At 39.4% G+C, this 20,530-nt stretch overlaps 1 long non-coding RNA gene across 2 annotated transcripts in view; it reads left to right on the plus strand.

The window, feature by feature from the left end:
• The window catches only part of LOC114233181 (uncharacterized), a 61,028-nt gene that overhangs the window by 20,013 nt on the left and 20,485 nt on the right, over nucleotides 1–20,530 (plus strand). Inside the window, exon 4 of one of the 2 annotated variants that reach the window (XR_008556943.1) lies at nucleotides 3,249–3,279. The exons of the other annotated variant lie outside the window; for it this stretch is intronic. This is a non-coding gene — a long non-coding RNA (uncharacterized LOC114233181). Of the gene's footprint in view, nucleotides 1–3,248; nucleotides 3,280–20,530 lie in introns of those variants that run through there. 2 annotated transcript variants of the gene reach the window in all.

Consider the following 20,530-nt stretch of genomic DNA (forward strand, 5'->3'; position numbering starts at 1 on the left):
CTTCTTCCCCGTGACATCCCTTCATACTTTTGAAGGAAGCTATGATGTGTTCTGTAAGTATCTCTTTTGAAGATCAGATATTCTTGTTTCCTTCAAGCATTCCTCCTCACAAAATTTCAGCCCTTTCATCATCCTGTAATGCTTCTCTAAATTCATTCACTTATTAAATATTTAGTATGCCAGGCATGCCTACATCTAGGGTACAGAAATAAATAAGAAACAGTCCCTCCATAAAAGAGTTCTGGGGCCGTAACCGGTTTGGCTCAGTGGATAGAGCGTCGGCCTGCGGACTCAAGGGTCCCAGGTTTGATTCCAGTCAAGGGCATGTACCTTGGTTGCGGGCACATCCCCAGTAGGAGGTGTGCAGGAGGCGGCTGATCGATGTTTCTCTCTCATCGATGTTTCTGACTCTCTATCTCTTTCCCTTCCTTTCTGTAAAAAATCAATAAAATATATTTAAAAAAAAAAATTGTTCTGGGGCTAGTGGATGAGACAAGTGAAAAAATGTGTACCATAATACGTGCTATAATGGAGATATGCATGGAGTATTATGGGATAATTATGTGTCCCTTTTGTAAAGAAATAAGCAAAATGTCTCTGGTCATGTCTGACTGGTACAGAACAGAAAGGATTTCTCTTATCTTAGAATTTTTAAATATCCCATCTGTAACTATACTCTTGTGCTCCTTTTTACATGTTATGACTTTGATCTCTCTTTATCATACTTATCAAAAATTTTATTTTATTGATTCTTACTTTTATTAATATCTACTTTTATTCAATTCCTTCTACTATAAAAATACTTATTGTTTCCAGGTTTAGAGTTTATTAATTAATTTTCAGCCCTCTTGATCTCTAGTATATTCTAAGTCTGTGCATTTCCTTTGGGTGCTGCTTTAGCCACACTCCATAGGTTTTGGTGTATGAGGGTCTTGTGGTTGCTCAGTTATAAACAATTTATAAAGTTAGATTTGTCTAACCCCGTGGTCGGCAAACTGCGGCTCGCGAGCCACATTCGGCTCTTTGGCCCTTTGAGTGTGGCTCTTCCACAAAATACCACGGCCTGGACGAGTCTATTTTGAAGAAGTGGCGTTAGAAGAAGTTTAAGTTTAAGAAATTTGGCTCTCAAAAGAAATTTCAATCGTTGTACTGTTGATATTTGACACTGTTGATTAATGAGTTTGCCGACCACTGGTCTAACCTCAGAGTTCTCTCAATGACTCCAAAGACCCCATCATGCAAAAGCCCTTCACTAGTTTCTGCTGTCCCTGCTTAGAGGACACTTGGAGCAATTGCCCCTGCAGAGGGTCACTCTCCCTGCAGCATCCCCCTCCCTCCAGCTGTTTTAAAAGGAGCACCAGCATCCCCTCTAATTAGGGCAGACAATGAGGGGAGCTGGCAAATGGGTATGTTTTTGTTAGCTATGCTGCCAATATGAAGAACAGAGTTCTGAGAAGACCCCTTGCCAGAACAACTAGTTAAAACAAGACCATGATTACCCCTAGATTTCATCAGAATATGATGAGGTGCATCATTAAGCAATGCAGGAAGGGGGTGGACTTGTGTAAATCTATTCTCCTACTCACTCAAAGCAGTCAAGTGCAGCATGAGCACAGGTGATCCTCATCAAGCTTTGTTTCCGGTGGATGCCTGCTGGCTGGCCCTTAAGAAAATAATGTAGCCCCTTTGTTACTCTTTCTCTGTTCCCTTTCCTTTGTAAAATCACTTGTTTCTATCACCATTCCTTTAGGACACACTGCTTTTATGCTCCTGAAAAGTTGCCCCTTAAAAAGGATCTGGAAACTAAGATCGAAATGATTGATACTTGACATATATCTCACCTAGACTTACGGTCGTTTTAAAGAGAACACAAAACCTCAAGTTGAAGGAAACCAGCATGTATTTGTAGACTTCAGCATGAATGGTGTGAGGGACAATTTGGAGTCAGTAGGAGATCCAGACTCTAATGAGGATGGGCCTTGGATAGTATCTTAAATGTGTGGAGAGGGCAGGGAGTGGTTCTCAACTAGGGGACATTTGCCACCAGGGGACATTTGATACTGTCTGGAGACCTTTTGGCTTGTGGTAAGGGGCTGAGGGATGCTGCTAATCATCCTGCAATGTATAGGACAGCCCCTCACAACCGAGCATTAGCCGGCCCACAGTGCCAGTAGTTCTGAGGCTGAGGAACCTGGTTGTAGAGTGACATATACAGTGAGTCCTCACCTAACATCATCGATAGGTTCTTGGAAACTGACTTTTAAGTGAAATCAACTTTTGATAGAAACAAGAGTTATGTTCCTAGTGCACATTTCTGGTCCCAAAAACATCCCCAAATGTCTAAATGAAGACCCCAAACACTTCTAATATTAAACACTGAAATAAATATGAGCTATACATACATTTAAGAAGAGTGACTAAAAACAGATAATGAGGCCCAGCCGGCATGTCTCAGCGGTTGAGCATCGAACTATGAACCAGGAGGTCAGAGTTCAATTCCCAGTTGGGGCACATGCCCCGGTTTCGGGCTCGATCCTCAGTGTGGGGAGTGCAGGAGGCAGCTGATCAATGATACTTTCTCATCATTGACGATTCCATCTCTCCCTCTCCCTTCCTCTCTGAAATCAATAAGAATACCTGGTATATTAAAAAAAGACAAACACAAAAAAACCCACAACAGATAATGAGTTCCCAACCTGCTTATCCAGTCAGGGTCATGGTGGGCGGAGTCTCTCCTGGGAGCTCATGGCCCCAGGCAGGACTCACTCTGGACAGGACACCCTTCCTTGGCAGGGTGCAGTCACACTCACTCTTACTCACACGGGGACAATGTAGCCACACCAATTCACCCATCTGCACATCTTTGGGATGTGGGAGGAAACCAGAGTCCACGGAGAAAACCCACGCAGACATGAGGAGAACATGCCCACTCTGCACAGACAGGGGCCCAGGCCGTCAGCCGATTTTTCTTTCTCATCAATGTTATAATGAAACTATTTGAACAAGAAAATGTTATGTGAGGGAGGACTTGCTCTATTTGGTAGTGACACTGTCCCCATGTTGGAAAGAACAGGGAATTTCAGTGTGCCAGCTGGAGACACCTTCTGTGAAAAAAAGGGTCCCCACTCCTCAGCAATGAGGAGGGTTATTGTCTCACTTCCCAGTGTAGACAGATCGTTTGCTTTCCTTGAAAATTTTTTTTAAAAAATACAGATTTTTATGTGAAACTTCTATATTTTAAAATACAGCAATGAATCCAAATGAACAAGTTTGAGAGAGCCACGCGAGAAATCACCGTGGTGGACTGGCTTCTGAGTGGCTACTTCCAAGCCCTGAGCTGGACAGCCCTGTCCCAGCAGTGAACTTGTGCGTTGTAAATCCAGGGCTGCAAGGTCCCCGGGAAAGGTTCTGGTCACCATCCTCCTGTCTGCAAAGAGCATGACTGGACTCCCGAGGCAGGAGCCAAGGATGGGTCCTTCTCAGCTCTGTGTGGGGTTGAACTATTGACGCTCTAAACTTGCTCTCTTAACTACTTAATATAGTTTCCCCAGAACTATTTTACCCTTTCCTCTTGTAAAAGTCTCTTGGGCTCCATATACACATTTCAGATCCTGGACTTTTCTCTTACTAATTCAAATATCTACCTGACAGAGTTGTTGAACCGATTAAATAAGATAACATACATGGAAGTTCATAATGTAGAGTTGACTGGCACTAAAAGAAATGTGAGTTGACCCTAAATACAAAGACAATTCTTGGCTTTTTGAATGGGAGTGTAGGTATTTTTTTTAACTGGATATAATTAGTGACCAGCTCCTGGGATAATGAGCTGAGTTCACTTGCTTGAATTTGGAGGGTAAACACATGTTCTTTGTGTCTGGGAGGTATGCTTGAGAGTTCCTTTGTCTCTCCCTGCTTTGGGGGAAAGCAAATTTGGCATGGCCTTTGAATGTCTGCCTCCCCCACACTTTTTTAGTATGGAAGCTTTGTAAATTCGCCTTGTTAAAAACAAGTACCATCTTCATACCTGCTGAAACCTAATTCTCATCCAGGGGCTATGTAATGAACAAAGAGGGTGGTAATACCAACGGGGCAGACAGCCCAGCCCACGCAGGTACACTGGCATGGCTGAGCCCGGGGGGTGGGGGGGGGAGGCTGTTTGTATGGAACCCTTTTTCCTGTGACTCTTTCACCTCCCCCAGCCCAGCCCGAGCCATGAGAAGAAGCGTGTTGTCAACGAGACAGGCCAATTTTACCTATCTTACACAATAGTGCATTACAGACTTTCCAAGAAGGCGCCATTCAGGGTGAATCACCAAATTCAGGATGAAAAGCTTTTGATTTGCAAAAGCGCTCAAGCATTTCCCTTAGAGCTGGAGATGGCAGGGCAGGAACCGAGGTGCATGCAGCTGCTTCACCTTTGGGCCAGGTGCGCTGGCAAGCTCCCTGCGGTGGAGCAGGGCTAATGCAGCCAGCAATCACAGGCGCCTTTGTCACACCCTGGGTGCCAGGGCCCGTGAGTGCCTTATTTAAAGCAGAAGAGAAAGACAAAGTGCTGGTGATGGTGGGGTATAGATACGCGTGGAATTGAGTCAAAGCATGAACTGCGAGTTAATAGCAACTGAAGTTAATTTAAAATTTTCAGGTCTTCAATTGAATTTTATCAACACAGGTTAAAAGGGGATAAGAGAGAATGCCAGGTTAAGGATTACAACATTTAAGAGGATTTCAACTACAAATACAGAAAATCTATGTAAAGGGATTTAGACCTTTGCTATTCAAAGTTTGGTCTCAGAACTGGCAGTATCACCATCACCTGGGAGCTTGTCAGAATTGCAGAATCCACAGCCCCAGCCCAGACCTTCTGAGTCAGTATCTGCAACTTTAATAAGACACACAGGTTATTTGCATACACATTATAGTTTGAGAAGCACAGCCTCAAACAAGGACTCTGTAGTGTTTCCTTAATCTCAGATAACAGGTAGTCTAGAAATAAGTGGTCCTGTGGTTGGTTAACTGAGTGAAATCAAGAAGGACCTGGGTGTTTTCCATTTTTCTGCTCTGCTACACTAGGTGTGCTTACTTTATACTTCGCCCGTGGTCACAAGATGGCTGCAGAAGCTCCAGCCATCACCTTGCACAGCTGAGTGAAAGGGTCAGAAATGGAAGCATCTTCTCACCTATGCCTTTTCAACAGCAAAGAAACACTTTCCAGAAGCCACTTAGTAGATTTCCCTTCATGGTATAGGTCTCATATCTAATTGTCTAGAATTGCAATCACTTGCCAGTCACTGGCAAGGATATTAGAATAATGATAACTGGCTAAGGCTGGTGAACATTTAACCCCTAGGATCGGGTAGGGGCCTGGACTCCCTTGAAGGACATGTATGTAAACATGTGAAAACATGGATTTTTGTAACTTGAAAGAACCACAAGGAAGCTGGCGAGCAGCATTTGGGTAAGAGAGAGAGCTGGTGGGAAAAGCAGCAGTGTGTGCTGCAGGAATTCTTTTGAGGCTGTTCTTGGGACATTCGGAATTTACTCTTGAATATTTGTTTGAGAGTTTGAAAAAGAACTGTTGCTGAGCTTTTCCTCTATGACTGATCCAAGAGATATTGTCCTAGTGACATACGTATGCAGCTTGGACAATTTGTGCCACAGGAAATTCCAATTGATAGAATAATGCAATCATAATACTTTAGGACTAGACTAAGAGAGGCTTTTTGGGTTATTTAACATAGTGCCCTTAATCTATAGATAAGCAAAGGGTCCAAATGATCTGTACATTGGTCAGTTTTGTTGGGACTGGAGTATAGTCTATCTTTATAGGCTATCATCCTGATGGAGGTGGTTCATCATTTTAGTGTGACATCTGGAATTTGAAGAAGTAGATCATTTTACGTTTTTGGGGAACGTGAATGATTATGTAGAATGAATCACATAGAGGCCATTTTAAGACCATCTAAGAGAAATAGGATTCAAATGAGCAGGTCTTAGGAGCCCAGATGCCACTAAACCATGGGACCTACAAGGTCAGGGCTCTATCTGATGCAGCCTGTAGGTACTTGACAAGTGTTTGTGAAACAATTAACAGAGTGCATAAATGACTTAAGTAAAGAGAACTGTCATGTGACCTACCTTCACCGGAAACGTTCTTATTTGGTATACATTGTTTTTATTGACTTACTCTGAATTAGTGGGACAGAACCAATGGATACAGAGTTTATATTTTTTCTTTCCAACTCTTATTTCCAAGGTGCTGAGAGAAAAAAGGCAAATACAACATTAGACTGCATTAATAAACAGATAATATTTTGGTCAAGTAACTGTCTTCACACTGTCCTTTGTGTTGCTTCTGACTACATTGGGAGTGTTTTATTATTTCCTAACACCATGTTTTAAGGAGAATATTAAGGGTCCAGTGATGGCAATGAAAATAATTTTAAAAATTAGGGCCAGACATTATATTAAATACTTTAATATTTTTTTCATTAAATTATTACAAAATCACTGGGAGGTAGATATGTCAAAAATGTGGAAACAGGAGCTCAGAGAAATGAATTGACCTAAGAACAGCGACTAAACAGTGGAACTGAGATTTGAATCATGTGACTCTAAATAATAGCTAATCTAGCTAAGCATTTATTATATGTGAGGCATTGTTCTAAGTGTATTTATTATTTCATTAATACTTACAAAAAGTCTACGAAATGGGAAATTTTACAAGCAAGGAAACTAATGCTTAGAGAGGTTGATTAACCTACCTGTGTCTTCACAAGTATTCCTGATAGCCTTGGGCATGAATGAATCTGACCTCAGAGCACCAGGTCTCATCACCATGGTAGTGCCTGTGAGTGGTGGAGCACAATATTATCTCCTGTGTTGCTCAAGAGAACAGAATTAGACTAGAAGAACTTCTAAGAATTAGTCTATGCCAACAATAGACTTGTCTGTATCAACTACAAGGAAGCTGGCGAGTGGCAATGAACATCACAGACAAGGAGATGTAGCTGAATTACTGCATAGAACTAGAGGTAGGATTGGGTCTTTTAAAAGTCTCAAGAATAGGGCTCCGTACATAGCCTACATCTTTTTCTAGGCAATTGTATTTTCAGTACTGGGTCACTCACTTGATTAGAAATGTGTATTTTGCAAAGGAAAGGGATAGCATTGGAGTAGGGGTTGGGGAACCTTTTATCTCCCAAGGGCCACTTGGATATTTATAGCATAATTCGAGGGCCATACAAAATTATCACCTTAAAAATTAGCCTGCTATATTTGGTCAAACATTGAATTAACTCATCCCTAATGCCTTGGCAGGGCCAGACCAAATGATTTCATGGGCCTTATATGGCCCGTGGGCCGGACATTCACCACCCCCTGGTCTAGAGAAAGAAAAAGAAAAATTCATTTTCATACCCTTTGCTCTCCGACACTCCTACCCCACCTCTAAATGTTATACTCAGACCCATTACTTGCAATTTACTGTAGATGACATTCTTTTTCACATCTGGACAGGTCAGTCTCCAAACTTTCCCTTTTAAATAGAGTTGGGCCAGTGTTTAGATATATCACCACTTCCCTCAAACTCCAACATTTATAATGGAAATGCTTGTGTAGTAAAGTTGAGAGCAATAGTTGAAGCTTGGGTAACACATTACTTCGGTAAGTAGTTGCTTAATCTGCAAAGTTAAAATTATAGTCAATGTTAGCTCTGATCAGCTTTGAGAAATGTGCACACATTTAATGTTTGCCCAGAGAAACATTTTCAAATGTCTTGGTTCGGTTTGGTTCCATTCTGGGGAGAAAGATACTTTAGCAACTTGAAACTTTACTCAGCGAAGTAATCCTGTCTTTGAAACAGTGGGCTGGGGCTCCAAAGGCAAGCTTCTCGGGCTAATCCTGAGCACTTTCTCTTTTGTCACTCTCACTTCCTATTCCCCCCTTTTCTCCTACACTCGCCTTCCTTCTGTTGTCTATCTGTTCACATTGAAAACCACTGGTTTCAAAATGCACCTGTAGCTATTAATTTTGCATGTGTCTGATTTTATGGGTTTGTGAAGCTCCTGAAATTAAAGTAATTTTAAATGGGTTTTAATTACTAATGCTTTGGGCCATTACCTTTAGTAAAGTCAGCAAAACAATGAGGGTTACCTTAGTTTGTCTCTTTGAGGAATGTACTCTTTTGGGCTCTGACTAAACAAGAACAATTTTAACTAGAAGAATAAATAAAGAATATAAAACCACTGCTATATTAGAATGTCTGAATTTATTTCTCTTTCAAAAACAGCCACCTTTGATTTCAGGAATGGAATTTAAAATGTGCACAAAATGAGTTTTGTTTGTCAGTAAAATCTCGTATTTTTCAAAGGTAGAGAGGGTCCAAGTGGTAATATTATGTTATGTAAGTGCTGAAACAGAGGATAAATTATGACCAGAGGGTTTGAATTGTGTTCTTAGCCCCACACAGAGTACTTTGTATTTAACATTAGAGAAATGGGGTTACTTCTCAATAGTGTCCTCTTGTAAAAATAAGGGTAATCAACTCCTCGTTGAAAAGTGAAGGAATAATGAGATAATGTTCGAAATGAATTTTAAGTTTCTACCTATAGAGGTTGAAGGTAAAAAAAAAAACAAAGAAAATCTAAAAAACAAAAACACAGCCCACTGCAATGTCTGTGACTATTTCCATCCCAGGAGAGAAGGCTATTCACGTTGTTCCCAGTGGAATGTTCTGTTCAATTGGGCCATCACTTGAGCGGTTTGATAATAATAAGCTTAGATTGCCTGCAGATACAAATGGGAAAGGTTGATTAAGTCATTTAGTCTCTTGACAATTTTTCGAACCAAGTGATTTCTATAAAGAGCAGTCTTAAACTGCACAGTGCATGGACTAGTCAAATAACCAAGGTTCTGAGTTCCGCCTATTGCACCTTCTCCCAGAAAATATTGCAAGATTTTGACTATTTTCTCTGAAAATTAATATCAAATTTCCTTTATCTAGATGTATGTTATTCTTATCAATGATTCCCAAGTGGTCTCTAATACCTCTTTTATTCCCTTTAGTTGAAAATGTGCTAAAATACACCCAGGTGATAGAAATACCCAGGTGATGGTTGCCAGCTGGTGAATTCATTAATCACTTACATTAATTGTGTAGTATGGCAGATATAAGAATCTTTCTAAGCAGAACATTAAATCTATATCTCAATGTCCAAATATATTAATATAAAACATAATTAGAAAGAAAACAGTTCAGAAAGAGAAAAGTAATTTTTCCTTCTAGTTTCTCTCTAGAATTTACTTCCCACTCATATTTAAGCAGCTCCCAATAATCTTATTTAAACCACACTGTGTCTAAATGTGCAAGGTCAAGTAAAAATACAAGCAATTATTTATTAATAACAATAATATACCATGTCTATCTAATATTTTACAGTTTCCAAAAGGCTTAAACTCACTCTTCTTTATAATATCTGCTTAGGTTTTTTCAAAAGATTTAAAAATAATCAATGTATTGTCCAATCTTCATAACAGAAGTCAACTATTTTTTACTTAGTGATCGTTGGGTTCATCTATTTGAAATTTTAAAAAGTAGATGGCATCTAAAAACACTCCTGAAGGTCAGATTCCAAGGTTGTGCATAGGTACTGCTATGGGCACATGTACACGCATATGTACAAAGAACTTGGATAGAAGGAAAATGAACCAGTAGGAGGAAAACAGCTGAAGAATAAAACATAGCTGTGTAACAGTGGACAAGGCAAGTGACATCTCTTTTAGTTTTATGGCTGCTTCCAAAATGTGTGTTTTTCTTTGTTATATACAATTTAAGTTCCATGTGATTCTTAGAAGGTTGGAATACATTTTGGTATAAAATTTCTTATTCTGATTAATCGTAAATATAGATCACTCTTTAAAAAATAAAGCTGATAACTTGTTTTCTCAGATAAACAGGAACAGTGAAATTGACCATGGGGAATTTCAAAAAGGAAGCCAGGGAAAGGGGGATTTGCAAGGTGAAATGAAGGTATTTAATAAGGTCCTAGACATGAGCAATAGTTAGACAGTGCTTGTGATTACTAAATCACAGAACTTCAGCAACCAAGAGGTCCTCAGCTCATCTTTAATTTCTTTGTCTATGCATCTTGGGCAATGAAATGTATGTAAAGTCCCTTGAAAATGTCTCCACAATTATTATTTTATCATTATTGTACCCTGGATCTCTTTTTAAAAAATAAATATATTTTATTGATTTCCGGAAGGAAGGAGAGAGAGAGAGAGAGAGAAACAGCAATAATGAGAGAGAATCATTGATTGGATGCTTCTTGCCTGCCCCCTACTGGGGATTGAGCCCACAATCCAGGCATGTGCCCTGACTGAGAATGCAGCTGTGACCTCCTGGTTCATAAGTTGACACAAAAACCACTTAGCCACACTGGCTGGGCTACCCTTGGTCTCTTGATTTCAGCTACACAGATCCTTTTCACTTCCCCAAAGATTTAAGGTTCCTTTCTGCCTCAAGGCCTTTGCAAATGTTGCACTTTGTTGAAACATTCACCAACAGTATTGACCTAAAATATGTTCTATCTGCCGGAACTGTCCATGATACAGCTGGTTCTACAGATGTGGGGTGTGACACACAGGATTCCATCGAAATCCTTCAAGTGAGCCACTGGGACATGCTGTCAAGGAAATTGCAGAGCAAGGGGATGGCATACAATTGAGATGGGAACCTTGGTAATAGCTAAGCAGCCAGAGGAGGCATCCAAGGTCATGAAATGGTCATGAAAGGACAGAGAAATGGTCATGGAAATAGGAATATCAACTTAGGGTAATGTTTGGCAGGACAAAGCTAATAAGTAAACAGATACTATGAGTATTGGGCACTGTGCTAAGCACAGTTTCAACAAGTAGAACACTTCATAGGCTTTCTCATATTCATTAATTCATTTATTCACTCATCTATTATTTCCTTCTATTCATTCTACAAATATGCATGTGTACCTAAGTGCCTGGTACTAATCACATAGAAATAAACAAACACTATCCCTTTTCTATCACAAAGCTTACATTATAGGGGAAGAGGGAGTGGAGTGAAGAGAGAGAAGAAACAAATTAAAAATTTATATATATAAAAGCCCAGCGACCGGAATGGCGGAATGACCAGACGACTGGAATGACTGATGGCAATGATGTGCACTGCGGCAGCCAACCAGCCTGATCTGGGCCCCAATTGTACCCCCATCCCGCCGGCCCCGCCCCCGATAGGCCCCCAACACCCTGATTGAGGGTGGGGCTGGCCAGTCAACCACCCACGACCCCTCTCCCCCACTGGCCCAGCCCGATGGGCCCCTATCAGGGTGGGCCGGCCGGACCTCACCTGTACACAAATTGGTGCAACAGGTCTCTAGTAAATATATAACTTCCGTTCAAGATGGCTGTTCAAGAATGCTGTACTTGGCACCTCCAACAAACACATCAAAATTAAAACTAAATTACAGAACAACATTCAGAACACCTGAAATCTAACTGAACAGAAGTTCTATAAGAATAGAAAGAAGAAGCCACAGCAAGACTGGTAAACAAAATAGACTTTAAAACAAAAGCTATAACAATAGACAAACAAGGACCCAGCACTCCACTTCTGGGTATTTATTCAATGAAACCCAAAACATGAAATAAAAAAGACATATACATTTACATGTTTATTGCAGCCTTATTTACAACTAGAGACCCAGTGCACAGATTCGTGCACTGGTGGAGTCCCTCAGTGTGGGCTGTGGGGATCAGGCTGAAACCAGCAGTCCAATACCGCCTGCCGCTCCTGCCTGCTGCTCCTGCTCATCCTGGCCCCACTGCAACTGCCACCACTGCAACTTGGTAGGCTCACTGCCTCTTCGCTAAAGTCTCTGTGCACCTGTCCTAGGGGATACTGGTGCGCCCATGACCAAGAAGCAGCTGCAGGCTGGCACCCAGTCAATCCCGATGCCGATCTTGATCCTGTTCCTTATCTGGATGGGGGAGGGGCGTGCAAAGAAAGTGTCCGTAGGAAAAGCTTGCGCTGTCACAGCTCTGCTTACCAACTGTGAGCCCGGCATCTGGCACCTGTCGATCAGTTGAGTGGCACTCCCACTGTGGAAGCACAATGACCATCAGGGGGCAGCTCCTGCATTGAGCGTCTGCACCCTGGTGGTCAGTATGCATCATAGCAACCAGTCAACCGGTCTACTGGTCGAATAGTTGACTGGTCGAACAGTTGACTGGCCGAATGGTTTCTTAGGCTTTTATATATATAGATAGCCAAGATATGGAAGCAACCTAAGTGTCCATCAATAGATGAATGGATAAAGAAGTGGTGCAATGGAATATGATTCAGAAATAAAGAGAATAAAAGTTTGCCACCTGCAGCAACACAGATGGACCTAGAGGGTATTATGCTAGGTGAAATAAGTGAGACAGAGAAAGACACATGGCAGATTATTTCACTTATATGTGGAATCTAGAAAACAAAATAGACAAGTATGCAGAAAAGAGGCAGACTCACAGATGCAGGGACCATTTTGGCAGTTGTCAGATGGGATGGGTGAATGAAGTGAAAGGATTCAGAAGTACAAATTGGTGGTTGCACAATGGTGATGGGAATGTAGTATACAGCATAGGTAATATAGTCAATAATATTGTCATGACTATGCATGGTGTCAGATGGGTGCTGGATTTATCACAGTGATCACTTCATAGGTTATACAAATATCTAATCCCAGGGTTGTTCACCTAAAACTATTAAATATGGTACATCACCTGTAGTTTAAAAATAAAACAATAAAAATAAATATATAATATCAGGTAGTAGTAAATGCTATGAAAAAACACACACAAAGCAAGTTAAAAGGCTAGAAAGATCAGATGGTGTGACTTAGGGTAGGAAAGGCAAGGAAATCTCTCTGATGGGGGGATATTTAAATTGAGAACAGAATGAAATGAGGCCTGAGATATTAGAAATTGTGCTGATTGATGAGATGGTAATGATGGTGATGGTGATGATGATGATAATGGTACCAACGGAGGAGAGAGTTATAAGAAGGAGAAAATGGTCAGCAGTTCAAATGCAATAGAGATGTCAAAACAAGGACAATAAAGTATTCATTGGATTGTTAGATAAAACAAGTAAGGAGGTTAGTGACCCTAAAGAGAATAATTGCAGTGACTTGTTTGGGAGGAAAATAATTGTAGATGATTAAGGAATAGGAGAGTAATAGGAAATGGATATAGGGTAGATGTTTCAAAAGAGTTTAGCAATGAAAAAAAGGATAACTATGGGAGTATTTAGACACAAAATGATATAAAACTAGTTTTTTGGGGTTTGTTCCCCTATACACCAGCGTTTCTCAACCTTTTGGGCTCAATAATTCTTTGTTGTGGGGCTGGCAAGGGGACTGCCCTGTGCATTGTAGGATGTTCAACAGCATCTCTGATTCTACCTAATATATGTCAATGTCATCTCCTTCACCCAGTTGTGAGAACCAAAATTGTCTCTAAATAATAAATGACCCCTGGAGGCAAAATTGCCCAAGGTTGAGAATGACTGCTCTAGACTGAGGTGATCTGTGTATTTTAAGATAATATAGAAAAGGTCTGGGGAGGGAGAGAAGAAAGATATTGGAAAGGGAGTGTTTTGATGTGAGGGGTACAGTCAGGAAGCGCAATAGGTTTTCCCTGCAAGCGATAAAAGCCAGACCTAGAAAGACTATTAGTAAATGCCTTGTTTTATGAGTTTCGGAACAAATGTTGCCATTCTAAATTAAGAAGAGAGCATTCAAGCTGAAAATTAAAAGAAAAATTATGTTTATTGTAACAATTTGAATACCTGTATGCAAACTCTCAAGGTAAAGCAGTATTATTAAAACACAGAAATCATTGGTTATCCTTTTACATATTAGTAGAATTCAGACAAATGAGCATAGTTTCAACTAGAGAGTCAATCATGTGATTCACAGATTGCTCCTTAGCCTGGGAAGTCCTTAAATTGGGATTGAAGACAGATGTTTCTGATGTGACTCATGCATTTTTACCACTTTCTCATGGGCATGGACTGAGTTTATTCCTCTCTGTTTTTTGGTGATGTCAGTGTCTTGTTTACACAGGATGAGCCTGCCTAAGTCAAAACTAGCTCTAAGTCACGTGGTAGATGGTAAAAATACATAGATGGCTTTCTCTTTAGATAGAATCTAGTTGGAAGCTCTAGGGGAATCAACTTGATTTCTGGGTTGAGAATATGAACTTTAGTTATTTGAAGATGTTCTAGAATAATAGAATTTCAGAGTTGAAAAGGATTGTCACAATTACTTTCACAAACATTTTACCATTTCGCAAGTTGCCATTTCAAGCACTGCACATTCAAAATAATCAAAAGTTGGGTTTCTTCTAGGGAGAGAACAAATGTGAATATATTAGTTGGCAACTACATACTTTTTCCTCCTAAACTAAAATCAAATCTTAATCTATACCTGAAAAGACAACTGGCATTTATTGAGAACCTACTACATAGAGAGAACCATTGTAGTTATTTTGAGATGTGATTTCCTTGAAGTGTTATGACAACTCAGTGAACCAGGCATTATCCCCATATTCAAGCAAGAAAAACTAGCAATCACAAAACCATACTGCAAAATGCAACAATATAAAAATAGCTGTTTTATGTCCAGAGTTGATCTCTGGCCAATCTTCCCTCAGTGATTTTTACCAGTCTCTGATAAGATCTCAACTTCTTTTTAACAGTAAATACATAAACTGAACTACTTTTGGACTGATATTCAGGCAATTTATTTCATCCATCTAGTTTCTATCTAATAGAGTTAAGATATGTGATTTTGGCGGCCCACTTTATGTCTTGTAGAGTGCGCTTCAACCTCTTCTGGCAGACCTTTCTAGCATCACACTATGGAAATGATCTATTTGATGGTCATATCGGATGTCACTAAGACACAATCTTCTCTGAGATTTGAAATAAAAACTTGGGTTTGGCCATGGGCCTCCAAATGAGGAGATCGTTATATTCTTTGAGTTCAGTAAAGTTTTTGCAAGTAAATTTATTGTGTTATGAGATTTGTTTAGATTTATTACATCCAAACGAAACAAAAAATCCCCAAATCATTATTTTCTTGCGAGTAACTAATTTCTATTATAAGGAAGGACCCTTTCCTTGAATGGATAGCTCTGGTTTAATTTATACATTTCCTTAACTTTCAGATAACTGTTACTATGTACTAGTTATATATGTTATATGTGTGCATATCTACATATGTGTATATATTATATATATATGTGTTTATATACCTGTGTACACATATAATATATACACATACATATATACACATATGTATATATAACATATATACATCTACTGCTCCAAATGTTTGCTTCCTTTTCATTTGGCTCTCAAGAGCCAAATAAGACACAATAACTTGCTGAGTATATTTAGCTGCAGGAAAAAGAAGATTTCTGATATGCTTCAATGCTCCCAAACATTAAAAAGGGATACACTGGAGTGATTAAAAAGAAATCTGTGGACGTAAGCTTCAGGAATTTCAGTGCACAAGCATCCTGTGATTCTCTAATTCAGCATCTCACTCAACCGAACAAGGGATCTCTCCCCAATGCGCCTGCACATGAAATTACTTGGAAGACACAGTTGTGTGGGCCGGTGGGGAGAGATCGATGAGTGGTTTCTGTGTCTGTGAGGTGGTCAGAGAGAGAGGCAAACCCCTTCCCCCCACTCCCATGGCTCCATGTGCCACTCTTCCTCCATAAAGGACAATTTGCTTTTCATGTAGTAATGAAGAACAATGTTTCACAGACAAAGGAGCTTCTAGTTTATTATTGTGCTGTCTTTGACTAGAGCTAGATGCTGGGAAAAATGGTAATTCACAGTGTGAATGCTTCTTTTCCAGCAGTAAGGGTTATGGCTGAACATGTACATTGTATATTGCACATGGTACAATAGTGAACACTGTGAGAACGAGGAAAGAATGAATTACAGCTCTTTTTTGTTGTTGTTGTTGCTGGCCAAGAAACCAGGAATTTCCTCACAATGATTTGTACTTATGTCAGTGTGTATATGGGTGATTCCTTAGCAATATACACTGCTGGATTCTGATAAATGACTTTAGGTGTTAAAATTAATGTATAAAATCTACCACGATGCTCTTAGAACACCTGTGTTCTCCTGCTTTCCCCTCAGTAAACTGATACAAGGCACAGGTGGTGCCTCATTAACTTATTTCATGCAAATAAAAACATATTGCATGATTTCTTCTCCTTAACTATATAATCACTGAAACATGATTGTGCTGATTAATGCACCAAACTTCGGGAGGCCAGAATTCAGCATCTTTTGTCAGTTTCCTTATGCAAAAGGGATTTACAGTCCATGTAAATTTGATTTTAATGAAGAGTAGTGGAATCTCTCTCGCTCATGTAAGAGGTCTGTTTTCCTCTACTTTGTCTTTTTTTTTTTTAATGCCATAGAACACTCCGTGATATGGAATTGGAAAAAACGGTATGGCCAAATTTCCCATGTTGACGCACAATTAGAAGCCCAGAAGAGGAACTATCTCAAATAAGCATGCTTCATTGTTTTGATTCAGTGTTCAGATACTCTTATCAATAATTTCCAGAAAATGGCATTGATTTGCTTTGGAAGCAGTAATGGAAAGATAGGGACTGTGTAGCGGAATGCTTTCAGATTTCTAAAATCATACTGGAACAGTCCGAGCATTCCAGCACAACTATACACAGTACCATGCTGTGCTTAGGGGGGATGGCAAGTCCGATTTTAAAAGTCTTTTGTGATATTATTTCTATGTTTTTAATTTATTGAATTAAAGCCAGGTTTATTCAATTAAAATAATACACTTCAAGGTTAACTGCCATTTGCTGTTCATTTAAGCAAGCTATTGTACAGTTATGTAAATTTCATGAACAGAGACACTACTTGAGTGTCTTAATTACAAGCAAAAAGTGCCATTTAAATATGAATTAAGTTACCAGTGTTTCCTGTTCCTATATTTCCCATCTTCTTAAAATCTAAGGGCTACCCAAGGATCTGCACTGTGTCCTAAGCTTTTTCTTTTACCCTGTGAAAGAAAAATACCCCATTACTAAATATCATTTTAATAAGCTCAGAAACAAGTGAAAATGTCGTTATTTCATTGATCAGTCACCAGAGCAATATCTGTATAAGAGGGTGCCAATTTTTCCCAGCTGGCCACTGACAGTCATTTTTATGTTGTTACTGAAATTTCAAAAGTATTCCATCTTCTACTAGGGGAAATAATTTGCTACATGTGTCATTTGCTCAAATTCACTATATATAAGAATTCATATTTTATAGAATAGCCTTTTTCAAATCTACCCTTTTATAATGCATCTAAACATTCAGTTTTCAGACTCTAACACTGGGATGTGCGTAGTTTTACCACCCTTTTATCTTTGTTGAAAGAAATGTCCATTTTAAATTTAGAACTGTCACTGTAGTTGTGTTTAGCAAAAGTGACTCATGACCTGACACTCGGCTGATTTCTGTGAATTAATTCCCCATGCACCTCGGACTTACTGACATTGTTTTTGTTTGCCTCTATATTTTTGGATGGTCCCTGTGTATAAAAATGACCCAGAGACCAATCTGGCATTAATCACGAAGGCAGGGAAGGGTTCCCAATTAGTTAATGAAAACCACAACTCAGTTCTGTGCAGTCAGTTCCCAGCTCCTATCTGGCCAGAGCCATAAGGCTGCCTCCTGGGAAGATATTCCCAGCCGCCCCCCAAGGTAGCTCCCGCTCGCTGCTCCCCCCAGGAGTGAGAAGTTCACTATTCACTCAGTGCTTGCATCATCCTTTCCAACATGTTCCCACTGATACATTAAAGGAATTAATTGCTCATAATGATCTCACCATCTGTTAACAGAGGTTCATACCTACAGGCTGGTGGCATGCGGTGGTTCTATTCAGGGATCAATAGGCAATGCCGGGCGAGCGCTTTCCCACATTGCCTGCCTTGACGCGCTGAAAGGGGGAGGAGAGCTCGGTGCCGGCCATCTGCTCCTTGTCTTTCTGTGCAAGACCTTGATGCGGTCCAGCACAGCTCTGATCTGACTCCAGTCCGATTGGAATGTGGCTGATCTGAGAGCCTCTCAAAGCTGTGAAAGTGAGTCAAAAGGAGATGCCCATTGTCCGGCATGGCTGAAAGAAAATGATCACTTTAAAATTCATAACTCCCAGGTGCCTGCCATCTATTCATGGGAAAAACCCTCTGAACTTCTCTTCATTAAAGAAAGAGAGGGGAGTCTTGCTAAAAAAGAGAGAAAAGGAAGTAGTTTGTGGGAATGTGCAGGGGATTTTCAGGCTAAACAAATGAGGAATTTGGCATTTTTTTACTTGTATTAAAAGCGCTGTGTAGGGAAGGAGAAAGTCTTATTTAAAAAAAAAAAAAAAGTGGTGGGGGAGGACACGGAATGCCTGCCTGGGGCCCTGTAGCAACTTACACTGAGCATTTTCATTTTCTCCCGGAGAACGCAAAGGTCACCTTCCCTTTTTACTTTTGTTACCTGGAGCTGAGAAAATTTTCCCATTTGATAGTGGACAACATTCTTAGTCAATCCCCATTCTTATTCCACTGGGGTGCAATTTGGATGGGACTTTAGGAAAGGATGAGAGCCTGAGAAATTCCTTAACATGGTACAGGACGTCAATGGACATAATGGAATTCAAATCTATCAGGTGTTTCTCAGGAGGAGTTTATTAGCAGGGTATTTCTTAGTAGCACAGTTCTGTCGGTGCCTAAACAACGGAAGGGCAGTGAAGAAATAGTAAGGAAATAAAAGTAAAACCTCTATGCCCAGGCATCTGAAGATCAATCTGCGTTCCAGAGCTGTGGGAACCCAGGACTGTCGGATCAACTACTCTTCCCTATTGGTCATTGCAGGAAATTGATGTTGAATCAGAACCACATTGGAATTCAAAGAGGATTTATAAATTAATAAATTGAGAGCCAAACAAAAGTACGAAAATAGAGAGCGCTATGTTCTGTCCCCTGAAAATCTTTTATTTTACAGACAATGACCTTAAAAGCTTAAGTGACTAGCTCAAAGTTATATGTAGTCATAGAACATGGGCTGTAACTTGAACTTACTTGCAATTTTCTTTCTATACTTCATGCTGTCCACTTAGTGGTGTGGGGGTTAAAATTATTTTTTTTCTCAGCTTTCTCTATTTAAAATATAGATTGGTATTGCCAACCTAAATCATTTAATAGTTCCTTTTAAAATTAATTCTGAGGTAAATGAATTCAGTAGAGTAGCAGGATAATTTTCAGAAATTGCTTGCATTTTTATATACCAATAATAAACTAACAAGAAAGGGAAATTAATAAAACAATCCCATTTATTTACAATTGCATACAAATAAAATAAAATAAAATAAAATAAAATAAAATAAAATACCTAGGAGTACATCCAACCAAGAAAGTAAAAGACCTATGTTCAGATAATTGTAAGACAGTGAAGAAAGAAATTGAAAGAGATACAAAAAAAGAGAAACATATATCTTGCTCATGGATAGGAAGAATTAACATTGTTAAAATGTCCACACTACCCAAAGCAATCTATATAGATTCAATGTAATTCCTATCAAAACACCAATGGCATTTTTTACAGAACTAGAACAAATAATTCAAAAATGTATCTGGTACTCCAAAATACCTGGAATAGCCACAGCAATCTGAGAAAGAACTAAGTTGAAGGTATCACACTACCTGTTATCAAACTATACTACAAGGCTATAGTAATCAAAACAGCATAGTACTGGCATAAGAACAGACACATAGATCAATGAAACAGAATAGAGAGCTCAGAAATAAACAGGCACATATCTGGTCAATTAATATATGACAAAGGAGGCAATGGCAACAATCAAGTAATGTCAGTTTAGTCAATAAATGGTGTTGGAAAATTGGACAGATACATGCAAAAAAAAAAAAGAAACTAGACCACCTTCTTATACCATTTATAAGAATAAAGTAGAAATGGATTAAAGACTTAAATGTAAGACTTGAAACCATGAAACTCCTAGAAGAAGACATAGGCAATAAGCATTTCTCTTAGTAATTTTTTTTTCTGACATTTCTCCTTGGGCAAAGGAAACTAAAATAAATAAATAGGATTACACCAAACTAAAGAGTTTTACATAGCAAAGGAAACTATCAACAAAAAGAAAAGACAACCTACTGACTAGGAGAATATACTTGCCAATGATATAACCAATGAGAGGTTAATATTCAAAACTTATAAAGAACTCATACAACTCAAAACCAAAAAACCTAAACAATCCAATTAAAAAGTGTGCAGAGGACCTGAATAGACAGATGACCAATAGACATGTAAAAAGATGCTTAATGTCACTAATCATCAGAGAAATGCAAATGAAAGCCACAATGAGATATCACCTCACACCTTTCAGAATGGCTATCATCAATA

This window comes from Eptesicus fuscus, chromosome 9, assembly GCF_027574615.1.
Source record: "Eptesicus fuscus isolate TK198812 chromosome 9, DD_ASM_mEF_20220401, whole genome shotgun sequence".
In the NCBI taxonomy this organism is placed as follows: domain Eukaryota; kingdom Metazoa; phylum Chordata; class Mammalia; order Chiroptera; family Vespertilionidae; genus Eptesicus; species Eptesicus fuscus.